Source organism: Dermochelys coriacea, chromosome 2, assembly GCF_009764565.3.
Source record: "Dermochelys coriacea isolate rDerCor1 chromosome 2, rDerCor1.pri.v4, whole genome shotgun sequence".
Taxonomy (NCBI): Eukaryota; Metazoa; Chordata; order Testudines; family Dermochelyidae; genus Dermochelys; species Dermochelys coriacea.
Genome location: NC_050069.1, coordinates 264,249,888 through 264,276,476, shown reverse-complemented (window position 1 = coordinate 264,276,476; position 26,589 = coordinate 264,249,888). Strand labels below are relative to the sequence as shown.

Sequence of the window (26,589 nt, the reverse complement as noted above, 5' to 3'; positions counted from 1 at the left end):
CTTCTGGCTGGGACACCATCCTCACACCTCTTTCTTTCACAGGGTCTGGCATTTGAGCCCCTGGCTTAACGAGGTCCTTTCAGCTGAGGACAGGTTAAGCACAATTCTGCTCCCCTTTACTCATACAATAAAGACAACAACATTGATAACAGCATTTCACTGCCCCTGCATTCAGTACTAAAGTGATTTGTAACCCAACACCAGCCAAAGTTGATCACTTTTAGCAACACAGTGCTCTATTTCCTGGATATCTAAGCAGAGTACGTGTGTTCACGTAAATACAATTTGCTCCTGAAGTCTCTTCCCCCGCCCAGCTAGTTATCAGGGGAGAGTTCATTCAGACCCTGCTTACATCTGCGTTTGAATGAGTTACAGTTACCATGTCTGCTCAAATCTTGGAATAATTCTGTTTGCTGCTGAAGAGCCAATGGCGCACAACCATCCCAAGAGATTTCTGGGACAGCGCATAGTACAAGAACTCAAGGGCAGCTATTTGCTACTCTAAGGATAAAGGACATGGTTGAGAGTCTCAGACAGCATCATGAAGTACCAACTGGTTAGCCTTTTATTGGTAGCTGCTGTATAGACCCAGTGAGTTCAGCTTTGACTGCAGTCCCTAAAGGGGATAAGACACCAGAAGCTCATCCTGTACTTCCCCTAACAATAGTCATGTTGTTGGACTGGTGTATTAGGCCTGAACCTCAGGGGCAGACGTGCAGCACATCCAGGCTCCCGTGACTCCCTTTGTCTGGCACTTGTCTGCACCTTTGTAAATGCTGCAGCTGGCCATGAGCTGTCTGCAGTTCAGATTCTCGGCAGCAGTAACTGGTACGGCAGGACGTCTGTGAGATCAGGAACAAAAAAACCCTTCAGTTGATTTCCCTTCCCCTCTCTCCCAGGGACACAAAGAGAATGAGGAGCAGGATGTTTTGCTGGTGTTTAATTTCCCTCTACATCCGACACAGGTCATCTCTGAGAAATGTGGGATAAAAAAGCAGGCAGGTCAGGGAGCATCCACTACCCAGGTCAACAGGACCAAAAGTCAGGATCTTCCTTAAGAGCAGCGACTCTTCTCTTTCATGTTGTTTGCTTGGCCCTGGACTTTTCTTGGATTTCTGAGGATAGAGGGGACCATTAGATCATATAGTCTGACTTCCTGTATCCCCGAGCCCATTAAATTTCACCCCATTATCCCTATATTGGCCCCGATAGCTGGTGTTTGACTAACGCACACCTTGATCAGGTTTATCCTCAACACAAACATTCCAAGAGACTTTATGTCATAATAATGAATGAGGCTGCCAGCTGGAGACCCCAATTCTAGTTCCCTTTCTGTGCCTGGGTCTCCACTCCCACTCTTTGTATCTAGCACACAGAATCATAGCAATGTAGGGCTGGAAGGGACCTTGAGAGGTCAGCTAGTTCAGCCCCCCACACTGAGGCTAGATCATCTGTGACAGGTGTCCATCTAATAGTGATGGTGTAGATAATGTCTACACTGAAACAATACAACAGCTGTGCCACTGAGGCATTTTAAGTGTAGACAAGTCCTTAGTAACTTGCCCCAGGGAAGACTGGTGGAGCAGAGAACTGAACCTGGGTTTCTTAAGGCCCAAGCTAGCACCCTCACCAGTTGGCTCCACTCTCTCTCTGCAAGCAGTGGCAGATTACTGTACAGGCCCATGGGGCTGTGCCCAGAGGCCCCGGCCAATTGGGGCCCCCCCGTAGGCCGGAACCCCAGCCCCACACATTCGCTCCTCCTCTCCCTCCCCCTGGGGTCCCGCCACCCTCTTCCCTCTTGAGGCCCTGCCCCCGGCCAGGCCGGAGGGAGCTGTGGTAGGCTGAGCACTGAGCATATTCCTCCCACGTGAAGCTGCCCTCCGAGCCCCTCTCCTTCCCCCTCCCTCCTGGGTGGAGCTGCCCCCCTCCAGCCCCTCTCCTTCCCCCTCCCTCATGCCTGGAGCTGGGCCCCCCCCAGCCTCTTTCCTTCCCTCCTCCCTCCCTCATGGAGCTGGGTCTCCCTGAGCCCTCTCCTTCCCCCTCTCTCCCGTGCAGAACTGCCCCTCTCCTTCCCCCCCTTTTACACATGGGTATAGTGAAACACACAGAGGTTAAGTGAATTGCCTACAGCCAAGCACAAAGTGAATCAAGTATCACTGCTAGTTAGAGAACTCAAGAATCCTGACTCCCAGTCTCCAACACTTGCCAATAGACAACACTGTTTTAATAGAAAACCTCATGTCTCAGCTATTACAATATTTGGCCCTGGGCAGAGTTCTCTGGCATAACGCTCTGTTATGTGCACAGACAGCTGCAGCTGTCTACACTCGCTCACCTGAAACTACAGGCTCCAAAACTACTGTCACAAGAATCAGCAGGAAGAAAAGGAGTACTTGTGGCACCTTAGAGACTAACAAATTTATTAGAATCAGCAGGGTTATTAATTCAAAACCAAACAATTTATTGACAAGACAAAACTTCAAGATAGCCACATTTTTAGTGCATTGAACCATTTATTTTCACTCATATTTATTTCTATGCCAGCTGTGCAGCTGTGGGGAGCCCCTGACACTCCACCTGTCCTGGGTGAGGAGCCAGGGTGCCTGAGACCAGCCCCTGGCCCGTGTCCCTGCCCTCCAGGGCAAGTCGTCCAGGACAGGTGGAGGGTTCAGGGCTCCCCACAGCAGCCCCAGATCGCCGGGCAGCTCTTACCACGGGCCGACTTCTAGCCAGGCCAGGAGGCAGGGCCATGGCAGGAAAGAGAGGAGCAGGGGGTGGGGCCCTGTGGTGGGCGGTGTGGGGGTCTCCCCAATGTCCTTTGTGCCCAGGGCCCCAATAAATCTTAACCCGTCTCTGTCCACAAGCTGCCGTCAGGTGCTAATCTAAAGTTTCTGTTCAGTCCTGATGCAGGCAAAACTTCCACTGAATTCATGGAGTTTACAGCAGTGTAAACAAGGGCAGGATGGGACCTTGACTTCAGTGGAGTTTTCATAAGAAGCTGAGTAAAGCTCTCAGGATCTGGTCTGTACATTTGTGTTTTCCGGCTTCGACTGTGTCTGTTTTGGGGACACATTTCAAATCGACAGGAGTTTTCCCCTCCATTCAGGATTGAGCCCTTCATGTGGATTTAGTGTTATTTATTTTTGGCAGTGATGGAAAACCTAGTAATCTTGATTAGGAGGCAGTGCTGCACCAAATTGATCCTGGCCCCCCATGGCGACTACCATTAGCTGCCAGGCCCTTCATCGGATAATTAAAGTTCATTTGCAATTTCTTTCACAGCCTGGCATGTGCTGTGTCTACCAGCTGTGCAGCGATTCTAATCAGGACACCTTTTTTATACGATTTGTTTAGTTAGGAAGTCTTTATAGGGTTACAAATCCTTGCCATATCTATATCAGCAACAAAAGAATCATTACAACAGCGAGGTTTTGTTTAAAGACGTTATACAGTAATATAGCAGCATCTCTCTGTTTAACATGGTGTTACTCTATTACAGTATGAGCATCATTACAACACCCATGACATGTTCCTAGTGATTTTGTTAAACTGAGTGAACTCTCTAATTACACATATTTAACAGGCCAGGCATGTGTATCAAACGCTAATATTCACAAAAATTGGACAGGTGTGCTGGTTGGTTTGTTTGCAGGTGAATATTCTCTGTCTGAGTGTTGAATAAAGGAGATACAAAGTAGGCAAGGTAGTTATTGGACCAACATCTGTTGGTAGAAGGTGCAAGCTTTCAAGTTACTCAGAGCTCTTTTTCAGATCTGGGGAAGAAAGCAGACTGTCTGAGGGCTTGTCTACATTTAAAACACTACAGTGGCATAGCTGCGCAGCTGAAATGCTTCAGTGTCGACATTACCTGCACCGAGGGGAGGGAGTCTCTCATCAGTGTACATATTCCAGCTCTCCAAGAGGCAGTAGCTAGGTTGATGGGAGAATTCTTCCATCGACCTAGTGCTGTCTATAGCAGGGCCATAGGCCAGTTTAACTGCATTGCTCAGAGGTGTTGATTTTTTCACACCCCCAAGCGATGTAACTATACTAACCAAATGTCCTAGTGTAGACCAGGTCTTAGATCAGATTAACTACGCCACTCAGGAGTATGTATTTTTCACACTCCTGAGCAACGTAGTGATGCCAACCTAATTTCTTAGTGTACGTGAATCTTGAGATAAATACAGGTTGGGACAGATTGTTAAGCGGAAGAGGTAACATGGGAGTTGGTCACTTTAAATGAAATGGGTAATTGGGGGATAGATTGTTATGCACAAAGCGTCTGAAGTGGACAGTTAAAGGTAGCAGGCTTTGGGGCATGTTACAAATTGTTGTAATGAGCCATAAAACCAGTGTCTCTGTTATGTCTATGGCAGAGTTATACATTTAAGTTCCCAGGCTTGCCTTCTCTGAAGGTGTTGTGCAGGTTTTCCCTGAGGACGAGTATGGAAAGATCAGATATGGAGTGATCACTTTGTGAAAAGTGTTTGTCCATGAACGATCTGGTGTTTTTGTCGTTTATCATTTTTCTGCAAACAACATATTGAATAAATGGTAATCAAATAGCTAAGTATGTATTGGTCCTCTGTTTATTTTGCTGGGTACCTTTTTGGTGGCAGGCCACATTTTTAAGGCTGGTTAATGGCAAAATAATCCAATAGCGCTGTTCAAAGTGGCTAAATTCCATTACTGTGTTGTTTCATTGTGTAGAAGGGGATCATTTTAAAGCTATCCAGAGTGTGCACTGGGGACAATTCCCTTTGACTGGGAGTATGGTCTAACATATTTTATCAATTTGATATCGGATTGCTAATTATATTGTGACATGGTAGGCTGCCCTGCAGAGGCCAGCAAGCAATTATACTTCCAGTGATCTGACCCAGTGCATATGCACTGATTTATTTAAACACTCAGCAGACGTGACCTTCTCTTGTGTTTGGGTTTATCCAGTGCTGGGGGTCGGGTGGACAGCTTGGCTTATGCTAGTGGTGTCTGTAAATGAAAAGTGACCTGAGCTGCAATTCATTCACATGGCAGCCACATCTTGAATGTTCATCTGGAAGGAGCATGTCCATGGTTGGAAAGGGGGTTCACCTTGCAGATCCTGGTGGATCTGCAGGATGGCAGGACTATTCACCCCATGGACCTGGACCAGCTCTGATGTTACCTCCTCCCCATCATCTCCTCTTCTGAGGCAGCATGGCTCTAGTGTACTGTTGACAGCTGCCCTGCTCTTACAGGAGGTCCCATAGGGTGGGGTGGGCCGGAGGGGAAAATGATGTAAAGGTAATGCAACCTTGTGGCACAGTGTATGTCATCTCTAGCTCTGTCTTTGTACATCCTTCCACCCATACAGCTCCATAGGATTAGGAGTGGGTCCAGAAAGAAGCAGATGCAGAGGTGACAATCCCACCCCTTTATTGTAGAAAGGCCCCATAAATATAAAGGGAAGGGTAACCACCTTTCTGTATACAGTGCTATAAAATCCCTCCTGGCCAGAGGCAAAACCCTGTCACCTATAAAGGGTTAAGAAGCTAAGGTAACCTCGCTGGCACCTGACCAAAATGACCAATGAGGAGACAAGATACTTTCAAATCTGGACGGGGAGGAGGAACAAAGGGTTTATCTGTCTGTGATGCTTTTGCCGGGAACAGATCAGGAATGCAGCCTTACAACTGTTAGTTAGTAAGTAATCTAGCTAGAAATGTGTTTAGATTTCCTTTTGTTTAATGGCTGGTAAAATAAGTTGTGCTGGATAGAATGTATATTCCTGTTTTTGTGTCTTTTTGTAACTTAAGGTTTTGCCTAGAGGGATTCTCTGTGTTTTGAATCTGATTATCCTGTAAGGTATTTACCATCCTGATTTTACAGAGGTGATTATTGTACCTTTTCTTTAATTAAAATTCTTATTTTAAGAACCTGATTGCTTTTTCATTGTTCTTAAGATCCAAGGGTTTGGGTTTGTGTTCACCTGTACAAATTGGTGAGGATTCTTATAAAGCCTTCCCCAGGAAAGCGGGTGTAGGGCTTGGGGGAAGACATCTCCAAGTGGAATCTTTCCTTGGTCTTTGTGTAAGACGCTTGGTGGTGGCAGCATATGGTTCAAGGACAAGGCAAAGTTTGTACCTTGGGGAAGTTTTTAACCTAAGCTGGTAAGAATAAGCTTAGGGGGTCTTTCATGCAGGTCCCCACATCTGTACCCTAGAGTTCCTTGACAGCCTCCCTCAGAAAGCACTCTTCAGAACCCTCTCTGCATCCTTGATTTCAAGGGAGACAACCCCAACCACCTGAAGACTTGGACTTTGTGAGTTTTGCACTGGAAAATAGTTCATGGATGTTTATTGGCATCAATCATGTTGGCGAACCACAGAATGGATGGAAAACACTGGGTATAAGCAATTGTGGAGTAAAGGTGCCATCTGGTCAGAACCTTGCTGACTTGCTGTTGAAAATGACTCACTCACTCCAGCCTTGTAGTGAGGGAGGTGGGAGTGACTCCCAGAGAGAAGATGGTGGGTTTGGGCTGAACAGTCTGGAGAGAGGAACCCTAGGAGCAGCCAAGCCCGATGGGATGGCTCAAACTGGAATTTGTGCTGGATTGTTGCTAGTTTCTTTGTTAACATTCAAATGTCAGCCAACGCTGCTATATACAGAAAACCCCCTTTGCAGTTTTTTGTCCTTATGTGTGCATTTTATGTGTATTTGTTATAAGCCAAGGCTATCATCACTTTGAATGGAGGTGGCTAGTTTGTTTTTGGGCATTTGTTTTTTCAACAAAAAATCAAAAGTTTCTGTGGAGAACAGACACTTTTCTCAAAAAAACCCCAAGTTGGTTAGTCAAATTGTTTAGTAGAAAAATCAGCTTGTTTATCAAAATATGACCAGCCCTGGAGGATATTTTGATGTGTGCTTGTCTGATGCCTTGGCACTAGACTTAGCTCTTGTTAATGCTGCTCTGATCAAGACAGAAATGGACGCTTAAAATATTATCACCGCTTTCTGACCCGAATAGCTAGCCAAAGTCTGGGGCCCCAACAGCATTCCAGTTGGGAGTAGAAATTGACAGTGGAGCCTGGTATTTTCTTTGATGCAATCTTGTTGACTTACAAGGAATGTACAAAGTCCTGCTTCTCCGAATGCTGCAGAAATCAAAACAGAGGTGAACGTCTTTGCTTCCAGCCTCTTTAGCCAGCACCTGACCCCGAAGTCCTTTCTCTAGCTTCTGCAGGCTCATGCACTGGGCTTGTTCAGGCTGTCCCCACATCTCTCCCAGTCTGCCGTCCTTCAACTTGTTCAGTATATCTGATACTGACCTGATCCATAACAATGTTTAGCCTAACCCACTGCAATATTTTTTTTAAAAAAATCAGAATGGAAAACTCGGGATTTATTAATAGGACAGAGTCTTTCAATCCACTGGTTGAAAATCCATCTCAAGAGAGTGATGAGCCAAGGTTGTTAACATTTCATTGCTGTTCAGGGGTTTGTATGCACTCAGCTTAGTTGCCATTGCCCAGTCTTCATTAAGCAGTGTTCCGACATCTCTGAAAACAATCACCAGCCAGCTGGCACTTGCTGGAGTCTCAGCTGGGAGGCCATGGACTGATTGGGCAATAGAGCAAGCTACCTTCTTACTCATAGGCCTGACCTGAAAGCACAGCCTCTGAGGCACGCTGTTGGAAGCATACAGGGGAAGCTTGCATTGTGTCCTGGGGAGAAATGGAGGATTTCCTTTGCTCTAGAGTGGGAGTGTGAAATGCTTCGTGCAGTGGCTAATCTGCTAATTATAATGATGCAGGACCCTGTTTGCATTGAAACGAAGGAAACCAAAAGGGCAAACTGAGCTATGCAGCTTCACTGAATCCCACAGACGTGAAAAGAGGCAGGTGAACAGTGCTGAGGATAGCCAGCCTACACCTGAATTAAAGAGCATGGCAAGTGCTCCTTGTCTCCTTGGAAGCCAGGTACACGTGGGACACGTCTTCGTGTGGAACTGTCATTTCTCTAAGTGTTTCTTTCCATTCCCCTGGAAGAGAAACATCAGCCCCAGAGCTGCTGCCATGGTCATTTAGAGCCCGGTCACTCACTTTGGTTCTCCTAGGGCTGCTGCTGCTCCTGTGGCTTGAGGATTAATCTGTCTTTAGACTGCAGAGCCACAGGTACAAAGCCGGTCATCTGCTTAAGTGACCGAAGTGCTGATGAGACCTGAATGCTATCAGCTGCTGGCCAGAATTTGGGCACTGGAAGGCTGGGCCAGGACTTTCTGTGTGGGACAGGACCTGGTGCAGCAGGAGCTTTGAAGTGTGACATGGGAGAATTGAAACAGCTCTTCAGGAAGTCACAGAGCTAGTGCTGATCTGGCTGGGTTAAGGGAAACAAAGTGTTAAATGTTTCGGCACATGCTCAGCCTAATCATGTTTGTTTTAGGCAGAGTTTGGAGAATAAGGGCAAAAAGTAACTGCAGGGCTCCAAGAAAAAAATACAATAGGCAAAAATACCAAGACCGCTAAGTACAAATTAACAGGCTGGACTTGGCCAGAATAGATCACAAGACCAATGCTGTTCCCTCTGACTTGGATACAGTCAAACAGATTTCTACCTTTGTACTAGACGTGCTGAGATCTGTGGTTTTAAGGGTCTTGTGTTAGTGACACTGCCTTAGAACATGGACAGCTATTGCTGTGGCATGAGTCTGCCTGCTTGTAGAGTAGGACATTATCCAAAGAGCACCCGGCACCGGTGCTCCATAATCTGCTGTGAGCACCACCAAATGGGATGCCAGGTGTTGGCTTTAACTGATGAAGCCCTAAACAGTTTGGGACTTGGTTTACCTTGGGGATTGCCGATGGAGCCGTCCCCCCTCCCCCACACCTTCAGGTGGGTGTTCAGCCCACATGGGTCTCTACCCGCTTCTCTGGGCTGGCCAGCGCAGGGCTGCCAGGGCACCCGAAGCTGTCCTCAGCCATGAAGATCTTGGTGTCTCCTGTCTCCTTCTCCAGCCCCATGGCGGCTCCGCTCATGCCCTGCCTCCGAGGTGCCCGGGACTCTGTGGGCTCTGCTGCTGCCCTGGAGAAGTGGGCAGAGACCCACGTTGGCTGAATACCCACCTGATGCCCCACTGCCTCCATGGGCTGATCTCTGCTTGCCTCCCCTGGCCGCTGGGTCCTTGCGAAGCAGGCGGCTTAGCCACCATGGCCGCGCTGCAGCCCCTGTGGCTGAGCTCGGGCGCCTCCTTGTCTCCCCAGGAGCCCGGGAGGTTCTGTGCTTCTAACAATATGTTTTAACATAAGTGCTGCGGGGTGGCGTGGAGCCCTGCAAAAAACGTGGGGGTGCTGCAGCACCTCCTGCACCCAGGGCCGCTGATGGGGATGGAGGGAGCAAAAGGAGCAGCTGCCACAGGACCTGGCGATTTAAAATGGCCCAGGGCTCCTGGCCACTGCCATTGCTACCACGGCAGCAGCAGTGGCTGGAGCTCTGGGCCCTTTAAATCACTGCCAGAGCCCCGGGGGCACAGCCCGGCCAGCACTGAAGCCCTGGCCGGGGGAGGCTAGCCTCCACCTCCGCCTCTTCTGGCCGAGGCCCCACCCCTTCTAGGGGCCCGGAGCCAGCCCCCACACCTTGCCCAGGGGTCGGCAATTCTGTTGGAACCCTGCCCGCACACCTAGTTCCCTTGCCTATGGTCCCAGCTGCCACCCCACGGCCTGTGTCCAGGTCTGGACCTGCGCCTGAGGTGGACAAGGGTCTGACTTTATTTTTCTTGGCTGGGTCCGGGGGGTGTGTGCGAAAATTAAGATGCACACAGGGCCCCACTAACTCTAAATCCACCACTGAGTCCTCGTGATTGGAGTAAAATATTCCTAGATTATAAAACCAGCAGGGGCCATTCTGGTGTAAGCACCTGCATAACACAGGATGACATTCCCCAGGGTACAGTCTGGACTGTTGAACAGCTGTGTCCTTTCAACCCTTCAACCTGGGGTGCCTTTCACACTGCTTCACTGTGAAAATAACCAGTCTTGATCTCTTTACACACAGCCTGTAGCATGCAAAATCACTCCTACCTAAATTATATGACTGCTTCTAGCCACCCACTCCTGAATTATACTGCAGAGTGACACCAGGAAATTCCCAGTCCCAGACATATCCCCAGAAGAGTGCATCTTGTACTGCCTAGCTCTTTCCTTCTGTTTTCCTGCAGTAAAAGCTCATAGAAAGTCCATTGTTTTATTAATAGAAAATGATATGCACAAACCCTGTTATTTCAAATGGAAGTTCCAGACACTTCAATCCAAACACCCACTGGTTTAGATAAAACAAGTTTATTAACTACAGAGAGATAGATTTTAAGTGACTACAAGTAATGAGGCATAAAAGTCAGAATTGGTTACAAAGAAGTAAAAGGTAAAACACAAACTAATACCTAACTTATCAAGCTAAGTGGACTTAAAGCAAAAAAGGTTTTTTGCACCACAGGATCACAGCAGTCTGGCTGGATATTTCAGCCAAGACCTCTCCCCCAGTTCGACGATGCTACTTTTATCTTTCAAATGTTGTTGATGCCATGAGTAGAGATGGAGGGAAAGAGGTGATTTGTATACTCTGTTCCTCATTTTTATATCTTTCCCTCCTCTCTGAGAATCATCTCCAGCTGGGGTTCAGGTGACAGCAAGTCTGTCTGCCAAGGTGTAAGTTTCTCACTCACACCCTTCTTCCTGCCGAAGGCTGCTTAACGGCGTGATTGTCCAATTGATTTTGTTGCCACCTGGCTGAGGCATCAGTTTGCTCTTTTCTCTGGGGAACTTGTTTGTGCCTGCTTTTCTAAACATGGAGCATGTCTCAGTAATGTTATACAGTAGAATCTTATAACTTTACATACAGTGTTGCCATACATGTTTTACCAGGACAATAATGATCAGCAAATTATGAATTTTCAAATGATACCTCACAATGCCTACTCTGTATACAATTTATCATAGTCTTGTAAAAGTGGTGAACATAAGGGTACATTCTGTCACAAACTGTCCCCAGAATCTCACCCAGTAATCCCTAGTCAAGCCTATAACTTCTGTGTGAGCTAGAATATGTCTTTTAGAAAAACATCCAGTCTTGAGTTAAAGACTGAGTTAAATGACTATGTTAAAGTCTGAGCGTCAGAGAATCCACCACATCCCTAGTTAAATTGATTCAATGGTTAATTACCCTCACTTAAAAATGTGCACCTTATTTCTAATCTAGAGTTGTCTAGCTGCTGTCTTCTTCTGAATGGGAGTATGGGTTTCAGAATCTGACTCCTACCAAACCAGGGTAGAGCTTGGAGTAAAAACCAGATGTCCTGTCCTTCTCCTTTGTCTTCGCTCCACAATACATATATTGTGTTTTTACAACATTCTCTACAGGTCATTTGACAGAAGTGCAAGAAGGATATTCTTTTACTGGTGCCCAGCCTTTGTTTTTTGTTATGGTGGCTTTGTAGTAGCTGCCCATGATCACATGCCCATGGGGTGGTTTCTCTGTCAGGAAGAAGTGAATGAAGCAAGGGGCAAAACCTTTGATTGAGAAATTTGTACTATTCTTGGCAGTTCTGCAGATGGAACAATGAGACCCTTGAGAGCGGAATCTGAAATGATGCCTCATAGTGCTTGGTGGGGAGAGCTGCCTGCCTGAACCCAAAGAATGATGAATTGTCTTTCTTTCCTTTTTTGTGTTTTTAGTACTTAAGCCACCAACAGCAGTGATTTTGTCAAAGCTTTCCGGCTATGCAGTGAAGATCTGCAGCTAAGAAGCAGCTTTTTTCTTTCCTCTCCGTGAAAGGTAGGGAACTCCTAATAATTTTGTTAATAATATACAATGTGTATCTCAGGTAGGAATAAAATAATGATTTTCACAGCAAGGGGTCACCTCACACTTTAACCTTTGCCTTTGCGGGATTCCAAGGTATTGACTCTTGTGATATGCACAAGATTGGGAAGCATGAAACTCCGCTTACCTTCTGGTTTCCCTTATGCCAACTTTCAAAGTCTTATGTTAAAGATGAGCTTTAGCTGTATAATTGAGACTCCAGTCTGTATTTTGAATACCCCCAAAGTTGGATCTGCAGTATTGGTTCAGCCCATTAAAAAGATGAGGGTGGGTGGGAACTTACTTGATCCAGATCTGAAATAGAACATGGGTAAGATTTTCAAAAGTGCCTGAGTAATTTAGTAGCCTAACTCCCCTTGAAACTTAAAGCTTTACACATTTTTTACTGAAGTCTATTTGCAAAATTGAGATCTGGATCTAAATTTGGCTTTCAAACACAACAAGCAATTTTCTATGGAAAAAGATCCTGGGACTGGCTCTCCTACCCTGTATAGTCGGTACGTTTTCCATTTTCTTTCTCCCATGCATCAGCTGGGGCAAGAAACAAAGTTTTAAAAGCAGGAAAGCTGGATTGCAAAACCACAGGGGCAGGTGCATGAAACTATTGTTAACTCCTCTTGTTCAGTTGACGAGGCTTCATATCAATGGTGCCATTTATAAACTAAAGGATTTTGAAAATTAAATGGTTTTGAAAATGTCCTTTTGAAACTTGGAGGTTTCAGCAACTTTGTTGAAGTTGAGCTGCAGAGCACAAAGAAACTGTGTGTGAGTGTGTGTATGAGAGAGAGAGACTCACCTGTTGTATCACATCTTTAGGACAGTAAGTTCACCAGGGCCTGGAATGTAAGTGTATCTGTACCGCACATACCTGGCCTGGTTGGGCGCTAGAAATATGTTTACAGCCTCCCAGCCCGGGCAGACAAACCAGCACTAGCTTCACTCGTGCAAATGTGCTAAACGAAGCAGTGTGGCCGTTGCGGCACTAGCCACCCGAGTCCAAACCCATCTGAGCCCTGGGTCTGTGCTTGGCCGGCTAGTCTGAACTACCACCTGTGCGCTAATATTCCCACTAGCTATTTTTAGCACGCTTGAGCGGAGCTAGCATGATCTGTCTCCCTGGGCTGGGAAGCTCACTGCCAGTAGAGTGTAGACATACCCTAGGTGCTACTGTGATATCGATATGGCATTGCCAACCTCATTCAGGAATCACGAGTCAGGCCCCACAAAAATCATGGCATTGGTTTACAAATCACTTGGGCTGTTTAATCATCTATTTTGGGTAGTTTGTATTTACCTTGAGGTTTCTGAGCCTTCAGGGTGCACTTGGTTTGCATTTATAAGCTTTTCCCCACAGTCATGAGGGCTAGAAATTTACTGTTTTTAAAAACATGCAAGCTGAGAGTCTCATGTAACCACATGACTCCAGGAGCTGAAGCTTTAAGAGAAATATTAATTCTCATGAGATCAGCAATAAAACCATGAGGTGGACTGGCAACACTGCATAGATGATGATAATCATGAGGTTACGGCATATCAGTTAAACCAGTTATTCAGTCTGCATTTGTTGTAATGTCAAGGTGCAGAATAATTCTACCAGCCTAGGGGTATTTTTAAAAAAGAGAATTTCAGGTGCTCAGTCAATTACTCAGTGGCTTTTTGGAAATCATAGAATCATAGAATATGAGGGCTTGAAGGGACCCCAGGAGGTCATCCAGTCCGACCCCCTGCTCAAAGCAGGACCAATCCCCAACTAAATCTATTTAAAGTTCCTATCTGGCCCCTATTACTGTCATATCTGAGCACCTCATGGTCTTTAATGTGTTTATCCACAGCATAGTGTGGTAGGGCCGTGCTATTATCCCAGTTTTACAAATGGGAAACTGAGGCATAGCAAACCTAAGTGACTTGCCCATGTGGTCACACAGGAAACCAGTAGCAGAGCAGGAGTTGAACCCAGGTCTCCCAAGACTAGTTCCCTAATCACTGGACCATCCTTCTTCCAGACAAAAACCCTTCTCTTTTCCTCTCCTCCCTTCCCCAGTTCCACTTGGACCAAACATGGCTGCAAAAGGGAAAAAGTAGGCATTGTCTGTGCAGACAAAAGTGTGACCTAGGTGCCTCTGTGTGTTATTAGTTACTAGGCACCCACAATGAGTGCGCATCCTATTTTGGGCACTATGGTGTTTGCTGGCCTGAACTGGTCTGTGTAGTGCCACAGTGGAACTGCATGTGTGGGATATTTTTATGGGTGATTGTATTCATTTGGTCTTAGCTTGTCTTGCAGTGCTATGAAAATAAAACTAAAGGTCTCTAATGCGAGTGTTCATGCATTGGTTGGGAAAACCCTGCATTTGGATGCACAAAATTAGGTGTGCATACATATTTTTGTAGGTAGAACCTAGTCAATGGACCAGATCCTATGGTTCTGTTAGTAGGTAATGCTGCCTGATTGGGCCAGGTGTTTCTAAGGTGAAAGAAGGTGAAATTGGAGCTCTAGCCTTAGCAACTATGAACAGATGCATAACTTAACCTCCTTACTGGTGGTTCCTGCCTGAATCTCTTTGCAGTGATGGAATGTGGGCGGGTTCTTTAAAGAACTGTTGCATCAGTGAGATGTAAAGCACCTTGAAAGGTAATGTACAGGTGAGGTAGAGCAAGCAGTGCATTTTGGGAATGCATTTCACTTTGGACTCCCATGCCAAGGGGATTATGCCGCACTGGTGTAGATACATCCATTTGTGTTCCCAGTGAGCCTGGTTCGCCACTGCCTTTCCCCCCGGGCAAAGTGGTGGTAAAATGCTACCATGCAATCTGGCTGGTGTTTTACATCTACTGTGCAGCGACTTAGCATAGTGTAAATGACTATGTGAGGAGGTGCAGAATGAGGTTCACATATGCAGTATTGGCAACTCTCATGTTGTTTGGTATTTTTTCATGAAACCCCAATTTTAGGAATCATATGAACAGATTTCAGCTTTCATGGAAAAAAAACGTTTCTAAACTTCCTGGTTGCAGAGAAAAGTGTGAAAACATGACCCGCTAAAGCCTCAAAAACCAAAAGTCAAATAAAGAGAACCCAACAGTTTTAAAATTTATTTTAAATAACCTCATGAATTTTAAGATGATTTCATGATTGTTGAGAGTCTGAGCCATGATTTTGGAGCTCTTGGGTGGGCAGTTGCATACACTGAAGCACATTAAGTATGTTTTCTCAAGCACTGACACAGCAAAGAACTTTGTTTTAATACATAACTTGGTGTGTTTTTAGGCTGATTTTTCTCTTTCACCAGTACAACTCTACTGACTCCAGTGGAGTAAATTTTGATGTGCATCAATGTAAAAGGAGAACTGGGCCCATTTAGTAATAACTTTAAAAATAACATAGGGCCATACCCTTAGAGTCATGCTTAGCATTTACTTTGTCCTTCCTCAGGGAAAGAGAGCAGACCCTTAGTACACCCTAAAGCAAATCCTGGAGGTCTCTATTTATCTTCAGAGTACTTACGCAGAGCAGTGAGTACTATGTGCCTTATTTATAAATACCCCTGGGTCTCCCTTAGAGTTTCATGTCTTTGCCTGTCTCTTTCTTACAAAGCTTAGTAAGAAACAGCCACACGAAGTGCATGAATCCAACACAGGTGACTTAGATGGGTGGAGGGAGGGAATTTTCCGTCTGTCTTTGGGATTGGTCCCAGAATGCTTATGCTTTCTAGTTTGGGGGGGTGGGGTGGGTTTGGCTTTGTCAGCTCTCTCTCCAAAGCAGAAATGAAAATAAGACGTGCCCTGACCCATGGCTTCTGTTCCAACGGACCAAGTTTCTGCTGCATCAAATCATCAGCAGTGAAGGGCACGCTGTGGATAGTGCCAGATCCTGTGTTCTTTGAACATTCAGCCTCCCATTTCAATCACGGTATTGGGTCATGCCTGTATATGCTTGGTTTTCCCTTATTTATTTCAAATTTCTAAAATTCTGCCCTATGGCTAAGGGCATAGTAACAGAACTGATTAAACACACTTGCAAATCTGTCCCTGTTCAGAGGCAAAAGAGAGAAGGACAGTTCCTAAAACAACTAGTCCTTCACCTCTCCCTTAGCCAGGCATACCCTTTTCACCCATTTGTCCATTTCATCCAGTGGGTTTGTCTTTAACCAAGATTGGGTTGGGACAGAACTGTCTCACAATTGGGTCCCTCTCCATCCTTTCTTATAATGCTGAAAAAAAGAGACTATGCTTTAAAGATTATCAAATTTGAGTCTGCTAGACCCAGGCATCTCAGAAATCTGCTGTCTCTCATACGCGCAGCAGGCAGTGTGTTCTAATGGTTAGGAGCACTGGCCTGGAAGTCACAAGGCCTGGCTTCTGTTTCTGGCTCTGCTACTGACCTCTTGTGTCACTCTGGGCAAATCACTTCGCAGCTATTTTCCCACCTTTTGTCTGTCTTGTCTGTTTAGACTAAGAACTCTTTGGGGCAGAGACTAGCCCCTACAGATAGTGGAAGTTCATTGTTTAGCGGGCCTTTCTATTCATCTGCAGGACAGGGGTATGCGTCGGGGAGAAGCTGCAGTGGTGTTGATGGTGGGGGTGCGCTGAGGTTACATAGGCTACTCCCTAATGGGTATTTTGTAACCTTGTAGCTTTTTTAACCAAGTCAGAGGTGTGCCCCCCCCCATCCCACTGTGTACAGTTAGCTCCGTACTGCATCAGGGTTCATCAGGCTAGTCGGCAGATCTTATTATTAGTTAGCGCTTTGTTTGTTTGTTTGTTTTTTTGTTTAGAGGCATTGGCCTGATATTGCCGGAGATTTGTGTATACCCAACCCCTTTGCCCACCCTTATTCCCTCGTCCTCGGGAGCGACTCCTAGCATATCCTTCCTGGTTCCCGATGGTTCCTTTTGTACCGCTCTCATTTGTATATATAATTGCAGGTTTTATTGTCGCCATATAAGAGACCCGTTTTTTTTTATAGTGGGTTGCAGTCCAGAGTGAGTGGTTATTTGTTCCCCCAGGTTAGCTGGGTGATTATTTTGCCAAACTGCAAGTTTACCAGAGTAATACAGGGCCAAAGAGGCAGTGCAATCCCTTAAGGACCAGACACTGAATGCTAACTCATTTATCGAGGTGGTACCCTCGATTGCCACCAGGCCAGCCATTATCTGCATTAGAGCCCATCGGGTTAAGTAACTTTCAGGGTCCTTGTTAGGCTTTTGAGTGGAGGCTACAGCTTGTGCTATAAAGTTACGCCTGCCTATTTGTTTCCCAAATGTCGCCATCAGGGCCAGGAGGCCATCGTTGATGACTGCTATTTTATCCAGGCTGGCTCTAATTTCCGGGGCTGCACATACCCCCATGAATCGATAGACTTCTGGGATAGTTAGCCCTTCTTTGCCTGCCAGTAAAACTGCATTGTTGCACCATTTAGAAAAGGTGTTTTGGTTCAGGGTCCCCAAATAATTAGCCATTGCTTTTAAATCAGTGGCTAACGCTGGGACTATGGTAACGGTTGTGCTACCCCCACCATCTACGGGGGTTGTCACTGTGTGTCGTTGGATAGCTGCTGCCAGGGCTATGGAAGTCGGAGTGTACCCGTTGTGTAGACATTTTTGCGGATTATTTTAAATAGGGTTTTTTTAGGGTTTTTTTTTTTTTTTTTTAAAGTTGAGGGGTTTTTGGACAGTGTTTGATTCCATTTTTTTGCTGTAACTGCTGCAACCTGACGGGTTGCGAAGCCTAACTTCTGCTTAAGCTGCTTAATAATTGATTCGCAGCGATTACGGCTTGCAGGAGCTCTGCCCTGTTCTAATGTTAGGTTTTTTATTATACTTTGTAGGACCCGGGGTTTTTTTAATAATTTTTTAAATTTGTTTTATAATTTTTTGTTCTGTTTTTAATGTTTATATAGTATTTTTAAGCACGTTTAATTGGCCGTGGATTCCCATACTTACTACTTTTCAGTTTTTTGCATTTTGCTTTTTTGTGCTGAGCTTTTTATGCAGTGTAGTGTTTTTTGCTTGGCAATTGGCCAGCCAGAGGAATGCCTCGTTACAGGCTTCCCATAATAGCCAGAGTGCAGCCAAATCCCTTTTTGATGGGTGTGAAGGTTTATAAATCAACAAATATTTTGCCAATTTGTCTTCTAAATCGGCTATTGTGTGGACATTGGCTATTGCTTGTTCTGTCCATGGGCTGTAGCCAAATTTTTGCAAGATCTGTTTAAAAGGGGTGATCTTTTGCACACACGGCAGCTTTTTTAGTTTGCCAGCATATTGTCCATAGGGGACTCTTTTCGTTTGAATATTTTGTATTTAAGATATTCAATTGTTATTTTTTAATTATTTTAAGATTTTGTGTTTGCCCATGCCAGTGCCGGGGCTTATAACTTCCTTTTTTTATTTCTGTTGTCCATCAAAGTGCCGGGACTTATAATTTTAACCCTCTCTGGGCCACAGGGAGAGATGCTAAGCCTCCCTCTGTATCACTCAGCCTACTACCACCGAGGGTTCATACACTAAATATAAAAATCCCTCCCAGGATTAGAGCAAGAAACACTAAATTCTCCTCTTGAGCTCAGTCTTGCTACAGCTGAGGGTGTATGCAGCTAGGATTTTTCGGTTTGGAGTGAGGATCTCTAAGTCCTCTTCCTACTGCCTGCATTCTCCACCAAAAATGTTATGCTTAAATAAAGCACACAAGATCTTTAATTGGGGAGAAGGCAACACACTGCATTTATTGAGAATACAGCAGTTAGCATATGCTTTTTAGTTACATACACACTCCATGTACACAGTCCCGCCAGTCGATGTTTATAGTTACCAGTCCAGAATCTGGATTAATTTAGTGGCCAGCCAGATTGGTCGCAGAGGGGAGCTGGGCTTTGTTGGTCACAATCTGATGCTTTTGGAGTAGTGGCAAGATGAACCCAGTCTCATGGCCAAGCACCCTCTTTTTATAGGGTTTTGTTGTTGCTGAAGTTTATGGATTTTGCTGTTTGTTTATGACCGGTTACTCTTTAATTGGTGTTATTTTTTGATGTTAACATTTTAAAACACCTCCGAGAGGGTCATTCTGTCCTGGATTTGATTTAATCAATTGTCTTTAGGGGTGCCAGCCTCCACCTCAGGGTCGTCAATCTTCCATTTCTTAATTACGGGTGCGCGTCGATGGTTCTTTGGCATTAATAAGTTTTGATAAGTGTTTTTTCTTTTTCTTTTTTTTTTTTGGACCATTTGGTTAATAATGGCCTTTACACCTTTTTTTTTTTGGATGCATGCATTTCTTATGTACACAAACAATCTTTTACAGAGACCTCTGAGAATACACACAGCAGTATTTTATATCGCGCAAAAAGATATTGTAAATTAAACCTTGCTAAATTTTATAACCAAAACAATTCACACTGAGGCCCAGGCCTTCAACGTTTCTTTAATTTACTTAACATAGACACAATACAGGATTCTCTTACTAACTAAACCTTAAAACAAAAAACTAAAAGGGTCCAATTTGTAATGCGTATGGGAAACAGAAGCCCATAGTCCCAGAGGGTCATTCCTTTTTGCTATTTAAAAAGGGTGGCTGGAAGGATGAAATTAAATCATACATTAATTCTCATAGTTCAATTATAAAATTCTGCTCCTACAGGGGGACAGACCTCGAGTTCCGCCGTGCCTCTGAAATCCAGATCCAGCAATTTAAACCCAGTGTGGTGTGGATGCACTAGCACAAGCTTGGAAACATTGAGTTCATGAGCCTGGGTCCCACAGACCCAGGGTTGCAATGCTGTGTACACAAACCCGAAAAGGGCCCCTGTGATCCATGAGACTCTATCTTCTTTAACCCCTCTGGTGATGGCTAGGCCACAGAGAAGCTGCTGAGTCTGTCATGCTCCTGTATCAGATATCAGACTAACTCCAGCCGTTGCTTATACACACCAGATGTGTTCACCATAAGATCCTTTAGTGCTCTGCCAGGTATAGCTGAAGTTCGTTTAAATGAGGTATTTTACACACAGTGCCTCCTAGTGGGTGAGTGGTATAATATGGATTAGCATTCCACTACACAGCCCTCTATAGCGTTGGCTAACAGAGGTGGGTCTTGGAACTCAGGCAGGAGAGGCTCATGGATTCAGATCCAGAGGTCTGAGGTTCGCTGCCCACAGCCCACGCGCAATGCAAATGGAAAATGATGCATCCCGATTACAAATGCTTGTTGCTTACAACTGGATCAAGCCACGTAATTTCTTCTTACAACTGTGTGTGTTACTGTCCCTAGGAGAGATGCAGCATCTGTGTTGCTAAATAGGATTTGTGGCCAAAAGGAGCTTTTTGGTGACATGGACCCTAGAAATGAGGGTGCAGTCATCAGATCATTATATACCTCTTGAAAATATATGTAAGCCCAAATTTTCAAATGCAGCTACTAATTGTGAGCACTGGGAGTTCATTTTAACATCACGAGCCACAATTCCAGTTCAAGTCAATGGGAGCTGCAGGTGCTTTGTACCTCTCTATATTCGGCCCCTTAAAAAGCTGGGCACTCAGAATTTGAAACCCCCCAAATGTAGTGACTTGAAAACACATTAGCTCAGTTTCTCCAAATTGCACCCACTGAGCAGTGTAATTGGCATCGCTACATTTGGTGGTGCGCAGTGTCTGCTTTCTCTTCATGACAGTTATGGTTCCTTCCGCAGTGCAACAGCTTCCAAAAGCTAAAGATAGTTTTCTTTGAATGCAGCCAGGAAGGTAGTCAGTTCTTACAACTGCTTCAAGGCTTGGCTTCCAGCAGAAGCAGATCTAATTTGTCATCCAGCGGCTGTCAAAAGCACTGTAAAATCCTTGGATGACTCCTGTGTAGAGAACAAACAAACCAATGGGAGATCAGTTGAGAGTCCAGGGACTGATTCTTCACCACCTTGAAACTTTTGTAGTCACTTACACTTGGGCAGAGTGGGTGTTCAGCGGTTAGTCAGTGTTTTACATAGAATCATAGAATCATAGAATCATAGAATATCAGGGTTGGAAGGGACCCCAGAAGGTCATCTAGTCCAACCCCCTGCTCAAAGCAGGACCAAGTCCCAGTTAAATCATCCCAGCTAGGGCTTTGTCAAGCCTGACCTTAAAAACCTCTAAGGAAGGAGATTCTACCACCTCCCTAGGTAACGCATTCCAGTGTTTCACCACCCTCTTAGTGAAAAAGTTTTTCCTAATATCCAATCTAAACCTCCCCCATTGCAACTTGAGACCATTACTCCTCGTTCTGTCATCTGCTACCATTGAGAACAGTCTAGAGCCATCCTCTTTGAAACCCCCTTTCAGGTAGTATTTACCTGATTTACCATCTATTTTGAGCTGGGGTAAATGATGACACCACAGTGCCTGGGAATGGAGAATCCACCATCTCTGCAACATTGGCCTTGCTTTTCAGTACAGACTTCCTTTGTCTGATGTTATCTGGGATGGAAACACATGCTAGAGCTCAAGGATGCTATCATGTATTGGCTGAGTTCCTGATCCTGCAACAGGATCCACACAGAGAGAGCTTTATGCTTGCTCAGAGTCCGTGGAAGTTAGTTGGATGCTGTGCAGATGTAAGGATCTAACCGTTGGGATACATTTGCAGGATCAGGGCCATAGTTCATAGGTGATTATGTGGGCCCTAGAGAGGCTGGCCCCATGGAAAGGATATAAACCTTAGTATTACAGACAGCTGGTAGAGATTCTCCTTTAGCCCAGATGGTATAGATGCATGTTTTAGGAGCCAAGAGACAAAGTTTCTGTCATTACAATTGGCTGTGATTGATGATTTGTGGTGATCCCAGTGCTGACTGCAAGGGTGAAGCACCAAGATCCCTCTCTGTCAATGCCAAGAGGATGAAATCTGCCCTGCTCCTTGCAGAGATGCCCAGCCTACTTACCCCGAATCTGATGGCCAATTGCCACATGGCATGAGGCAGCCACACAGGCAGGACCTGACAGGGATGTAAAGTTTGTTTTCCCCCTATGGAAAGCTACAGGGGAAAAGGGGCAGGGTTCCTGCTGTAGAACCAATGGGGAGTTGTTCCTCTTCACCAGCTCTGGGGCGCCATGCTCCCTCTCCAGATACTGGCCACCCTGGCTCCAATGCTCAGGTCTTGTCTGCCAACAGCGGAGCCGGGAACCCCTGGCTATTGCACAGTGCAAAATGGAGCCATGGGAAAGTGAATGGGGTCTCAGTGGGAACTAGAGCTGATTGGTCACTTTTGGGTGGCATGTCTCTCCATCGGAAAATGCTGGTTGGATAAAAGTGAAAAGTTTCACAGAAACATGTTGCCTTTGACCATGACACATTTGGAAATGAAAACCAGCCTTTCAGTCAGGGTGCTAGGTTCCATTTTGCCCATTTAAGAATGGGGCCATTTCGATTTTTCCCTCTCTAAATGGCTTTTCATTTCGATTTTTCATTTGACATCCGGCGGTGTAAAACAAAACCAGTGTCAAATCAGAATGAAACATTCTGATGGACCCAAAATACAACTTTTTTTGTGGGTGTGGAATTTTGGTTCAGAGAAAATGTTGACGTTTTTTGTTTCCATTCCAGAATGGAAGAAATTTCAAAATAGTAAAATTCCTCCACAAATGAAAAATCCGGTTCCTGCACAACAGGAGCTGCTGTGTATTGAGCACTCAAGAAAATCAGAGACCTTAGCTGGGTGCTTGAATATGCATTTAGGAGCCTAACTTCAGGTCCCTGTTGTTGGGGGTTTTTTAAAATAACTTGGCCCTACATCCTTAGTTCGACACCTAGATAAGTGGCCTGATTTTTTCTGAGGTACAGAGGGCTCTGTGCTGTAATTGGAATCATCACATTGTCATTTTTCTGGATGAATTTCAGACCAGAATAAAACTCTTGGGGGGAACTGGCAAAGGAAAAAAAAACTCCTTTGTCCCCCCAGTGGAAAGGAGTCTGCAGCACGTCTTCTTGGTGTTTACTCAGTCCATGAGTCAGCCTTCTCATGCCCCACTCCCATTGGAGGGACCATCGCTCTCAGGAAACTTTCCCCAGCCAAGCTCCAGCATTATCGTCTCCAGGCTTGTGCAGCGGGAAGAGAGATTAATTTGAAGGCGGGGAGGAAAAGAAACAGTTTGAAGATCTGCCTTTGCTGGCTGTTCCTGCCTAAATTCCTGGGCCGGCAGAGTCCATGAAGCGGGCAGGGAGTGGGAACAAGCCGTGGAAAGTGTGTGATTCTTTCCCTGCTGGGAATGAAGATACCAAAACCAAGAAGGATGGGACGGTTTTGCAGAGCGCTGAGTCCAACAATTCTCAGTATGTTGATTTTCTTTTCCTATGCTGCTTTTAGCCTGAAAGTGCTACTGATTCTTCTACAGGAGTTTTGAAAATTATCCCCCTCTTGAGCCATTCTGCCAGTGCTCAGATATCTCCTATCTTTTGTCTTTATTTTACTTCCTTTTATCTCTCATTGGGACATCTGCATGGGAACGGAGGGCCCAATTCTCCATTGCTCTGCACCTTGTGCCATCAATTACACCAGTGCAAAATGCAACCATTTCAATTTGGTAGCATTTTATACGCAGTTTGTCCTGGTATAATCACCTCCACAAAGTGTAGGGCATGAGAAATGTGGCCCATTTCTTTGCTGTACAGTGGGTCCTCCAGGTGCAAGTGCTGAGTGCCCCCAACTCTCATAGCCTTTGAGGGTTTGGAGTCTGATCTGGCATTTTCTGAAGCCAATGAAAAGACTCCTATTGACTTCAAGGGAATTTGGATCAGGCCCTGGACCTGGTACTTGTTCCCTGTTTAGGGTGAGCAGATAGCAAGTGTGAAAAATCAGGACAGGGGCGGGGGGTAATAGGAGAATGTATAAGAAAAAGCCCCAAATATCGGGACTGTCCCTATAAAATTGGGTCTTTTTTTCCTGCTAGAAGTAACCCCCCCCAGTGACTTCAGACACTAATGCAGATTGTGACTTCACTGATTGCAAGGGACAATGAAGCTGCAGGAGTGGTCGGGAGCGCGGATCAGTTAATTCTGAACTATTACCAAACAGGAGGAGAGGCAGACAGAAAGCACCGTCTCACCGCAGAATTGCCCGTTAACAGAATGGTCCTGGGAGGAGGCCCCAGCAGCTCCGTAACGTTAGATTTCCGTGCCTAGAAATGACAAAGTTGCATCTGGAAGCACTTAGCTTTGAAAGGTCTTTTTCTGTTAGCTGGTAATGGCTTGTTGGGTTTGAAATGCTTCAGTCTGAGGAGCAGAGCGTCCCGCGTTGCTGGGAAAGGGGGAGAGAACTGGCGTTTAGCGCTGCTGGGATAGGTGGGAGGAGACTCTGAGAAGCTACCAAGGGGCCCGGTGCCTCCTGCATGCTGTTGAGCCCAGCTCTGCAGGGGCTTCCCAGAGCACTGGGATTGGAGTGGGGAGGGTTAAAAATAAGTTATAGTCAGATAAGGACACCTTCTCTTGAATGAGATCATCCACCTGGAGTCCAGCACACTTTGAATCACCGTAACTTTCCTGCGTGTCCCTGTGCAGACAGGGCCTTAGAGGAGATTTCTGCTGGTCCTTGTGAGTCCAAATGTCCTGAGTCACTGGCGTGCTCTGCTGCCTCCAGTCAAGCAACCCATCCCTGTGCAGCAAAACACGTAAGCATCTGCTTGACTTTTAAGTCCTTGGGACTTACGCATAGGGGGTCTTGTGGACAGAGCACTGGCCTGAGATTCAGAGAACCTGGGCTCTATTCCCAGTTCTGCCACTGCCCTGATGGCTGACCCTGGGCAAGTCACTGCACTGTTCTGTGCCTCAGTTTCCCCATCTGTAAAATGGGGATAATGATACAACTCTTCTTTGTAAAGTACTTGGAGATCCCTAGGCAAACTGAGCTAGGTATTATTATTTATTATAAAAGTTAAGCATGTCCTTAAGGGCTTTGCTGAACTAGGGCCTGTAATTGTCCCTGGCAGCGAAGCCTACATGGCTGCTTAAAGAAGCAGCTTGTTTTCCTCTTTGAATAACATGATTCATGTGGTGGCTGCTCTGCACAATTTCGCCTCTTCCTGTACAAAGAACTGTTCCTTGTGGGTCCTGTGAGATAACAAAGTGCAGCTGTGACTGGACGGCTTGAAAGAAGCAGCCCCTGAAAACTGGCCACTCCTGTGTTTGAAAGTGGTGGACAGATCCCTCCAATGTGGCCTTAAAGACAATGAGCCAGATGGACAGCTGGCATAAATTGACATTGCTCCACCTACTTTCATGGCATGATGCTGATTTACCCCAGGCAAGGAGCTGGCCCAGTCCGGGTGTGCCGTGTAACATCTTCCAGACGCAGGGATGGGCCTAGCCCTCTGCACATCCCATTTCTGTTGGGAGTGTTGTGTGTTGGGAGTGTTGCCAGAGCTGGTATCCCAGAGCAGTGCGTGTGTGGAGGGGGTGCACCACAGAATGCAATGACAGAGCTCAGTGGGAGAGGGGATTTCAGAGGCGCAGACATTGGTGGGGGTGGGGAAGAGATTTATTCAGGGGGGAAGTGAGTTGAGAGGGAAAGTGGATGAGATGGAGGGAAAATCCACTTGCGGCAGCTGGGCCTGGGGGACCCTGCAAGGAGGGCCTTTGAATCCTTCCATCAGACCCTTCCTCTCTCCCACACCATGGACGAAGCTGGAAATTCAGCTTCTAAACCCTGGGGATCCCTCCCTGTGTTCTGTGCAGACTTTGCGGCTCTGCTATGCAGAAGCTTTGTGCCTCACCGCCGGCTCCTTGGATCCTCCAGCTCTGCCACAGTGCAGTTATGGTGCCACCCGCTCCAACCTCCTCCGCCTCCCACTGCAGAGGACCCACCACTGCCGCTGTTTTTAGTGGGCCCCCATTTTGCCCATAGGTGTCCGTGTCTGGAGCTCTGATTAGAGGTCGGGAGATCCTGGAGCCTCAGGCCATCAGAACGGCCATTAGCAAGCGGACCTAGTGCTGAAAGGGTTGGGCAAGGTAACGTGTTGAAAGAGGCTCTCCTGTGGAAATGGTGAGACGCCGCAGGCCATGTGAGCTCGTAGCACAAAGCCCACCCAGAAACCCCTGTGGATTTCATCCCCCCCGGCGAGATATTGTTAAGAATTCTGCACTTTCCAATCAATGTGGGGGAGGGAATCGAAGTGCCCCAGTGAGTGTGATCGCTCACAAATTTGTCATCTCCCTCGCACTAGGGTAAGGCAGAGGAAACTCAGTCGAATTGAGCTGCTCTGAGGCAAAACCCAGGGGAGGTCAGAATCAGTCGCAGATCCTGGAGTTGGATCCCTGAGTGGATCCTTTTCCCCATTCTGAGCCCCATTGAAAGCAATGGGCAGGATCCCCAGCTGGTATATGAACTGGTGTAACTCTGTGGAGTTGCGTTGAGTTACACCACCTGCAGATCTGCCCCACTGACTTCACTGGGGCTCTGTCCAGACACCAGGGGTGACCCACATGCATCCAGTGTGAGATCCGGACCAATTAATGTATTTAGGGCTTGATCTTGAGATGCGCTGACAGTCACAAGACAAGTAATGCATCCGATGAAGTGAGCTGTAGCTCACGAAAGCTTATGCTCTAATAAATTTGTTAGTCTCTAAGGTGCCACAAGTACTCCTTTTCTTTTTGCGAATACAAACTAACACGGCTGCTACTCTGAAACCAGTCACAAGACAGTGAGAACTCTGAATGGTGAGCAACTCTCAAAACCAGCCCCTTGGAATCCGCCCCATCTGTGCCTTT

General features: G+C 46.0%; 1 protein-coding gene across 4 annotated transcripts in view; it reads left to right on the top strand.

The window, feature by feature from the left end:
• The window catches only part of GJC2 (gap junction protein gamma 2), a 128,783-nt gene that overhangs the window by 32,596 nt on the left and 69,598 nt on the right, over positions 1–26,589 (top strand). For 3 of the 4 annotated variants that reach the window (XM_043509761.1, XM_043509762.1, XM_038389373.2), the window contains one exon: positions 11,715–11,814. The gene's annotated coding sequence lies outside the window, so the exon portion shown is untranslated. Of the gene's footprint in view, positions 1–11,714; positions 11,815–22,941; positions 23,158–26,589 lie in introns of those variants that run through there. The other variant, XM_038389376.2, reaches the window with a different exon arrangement.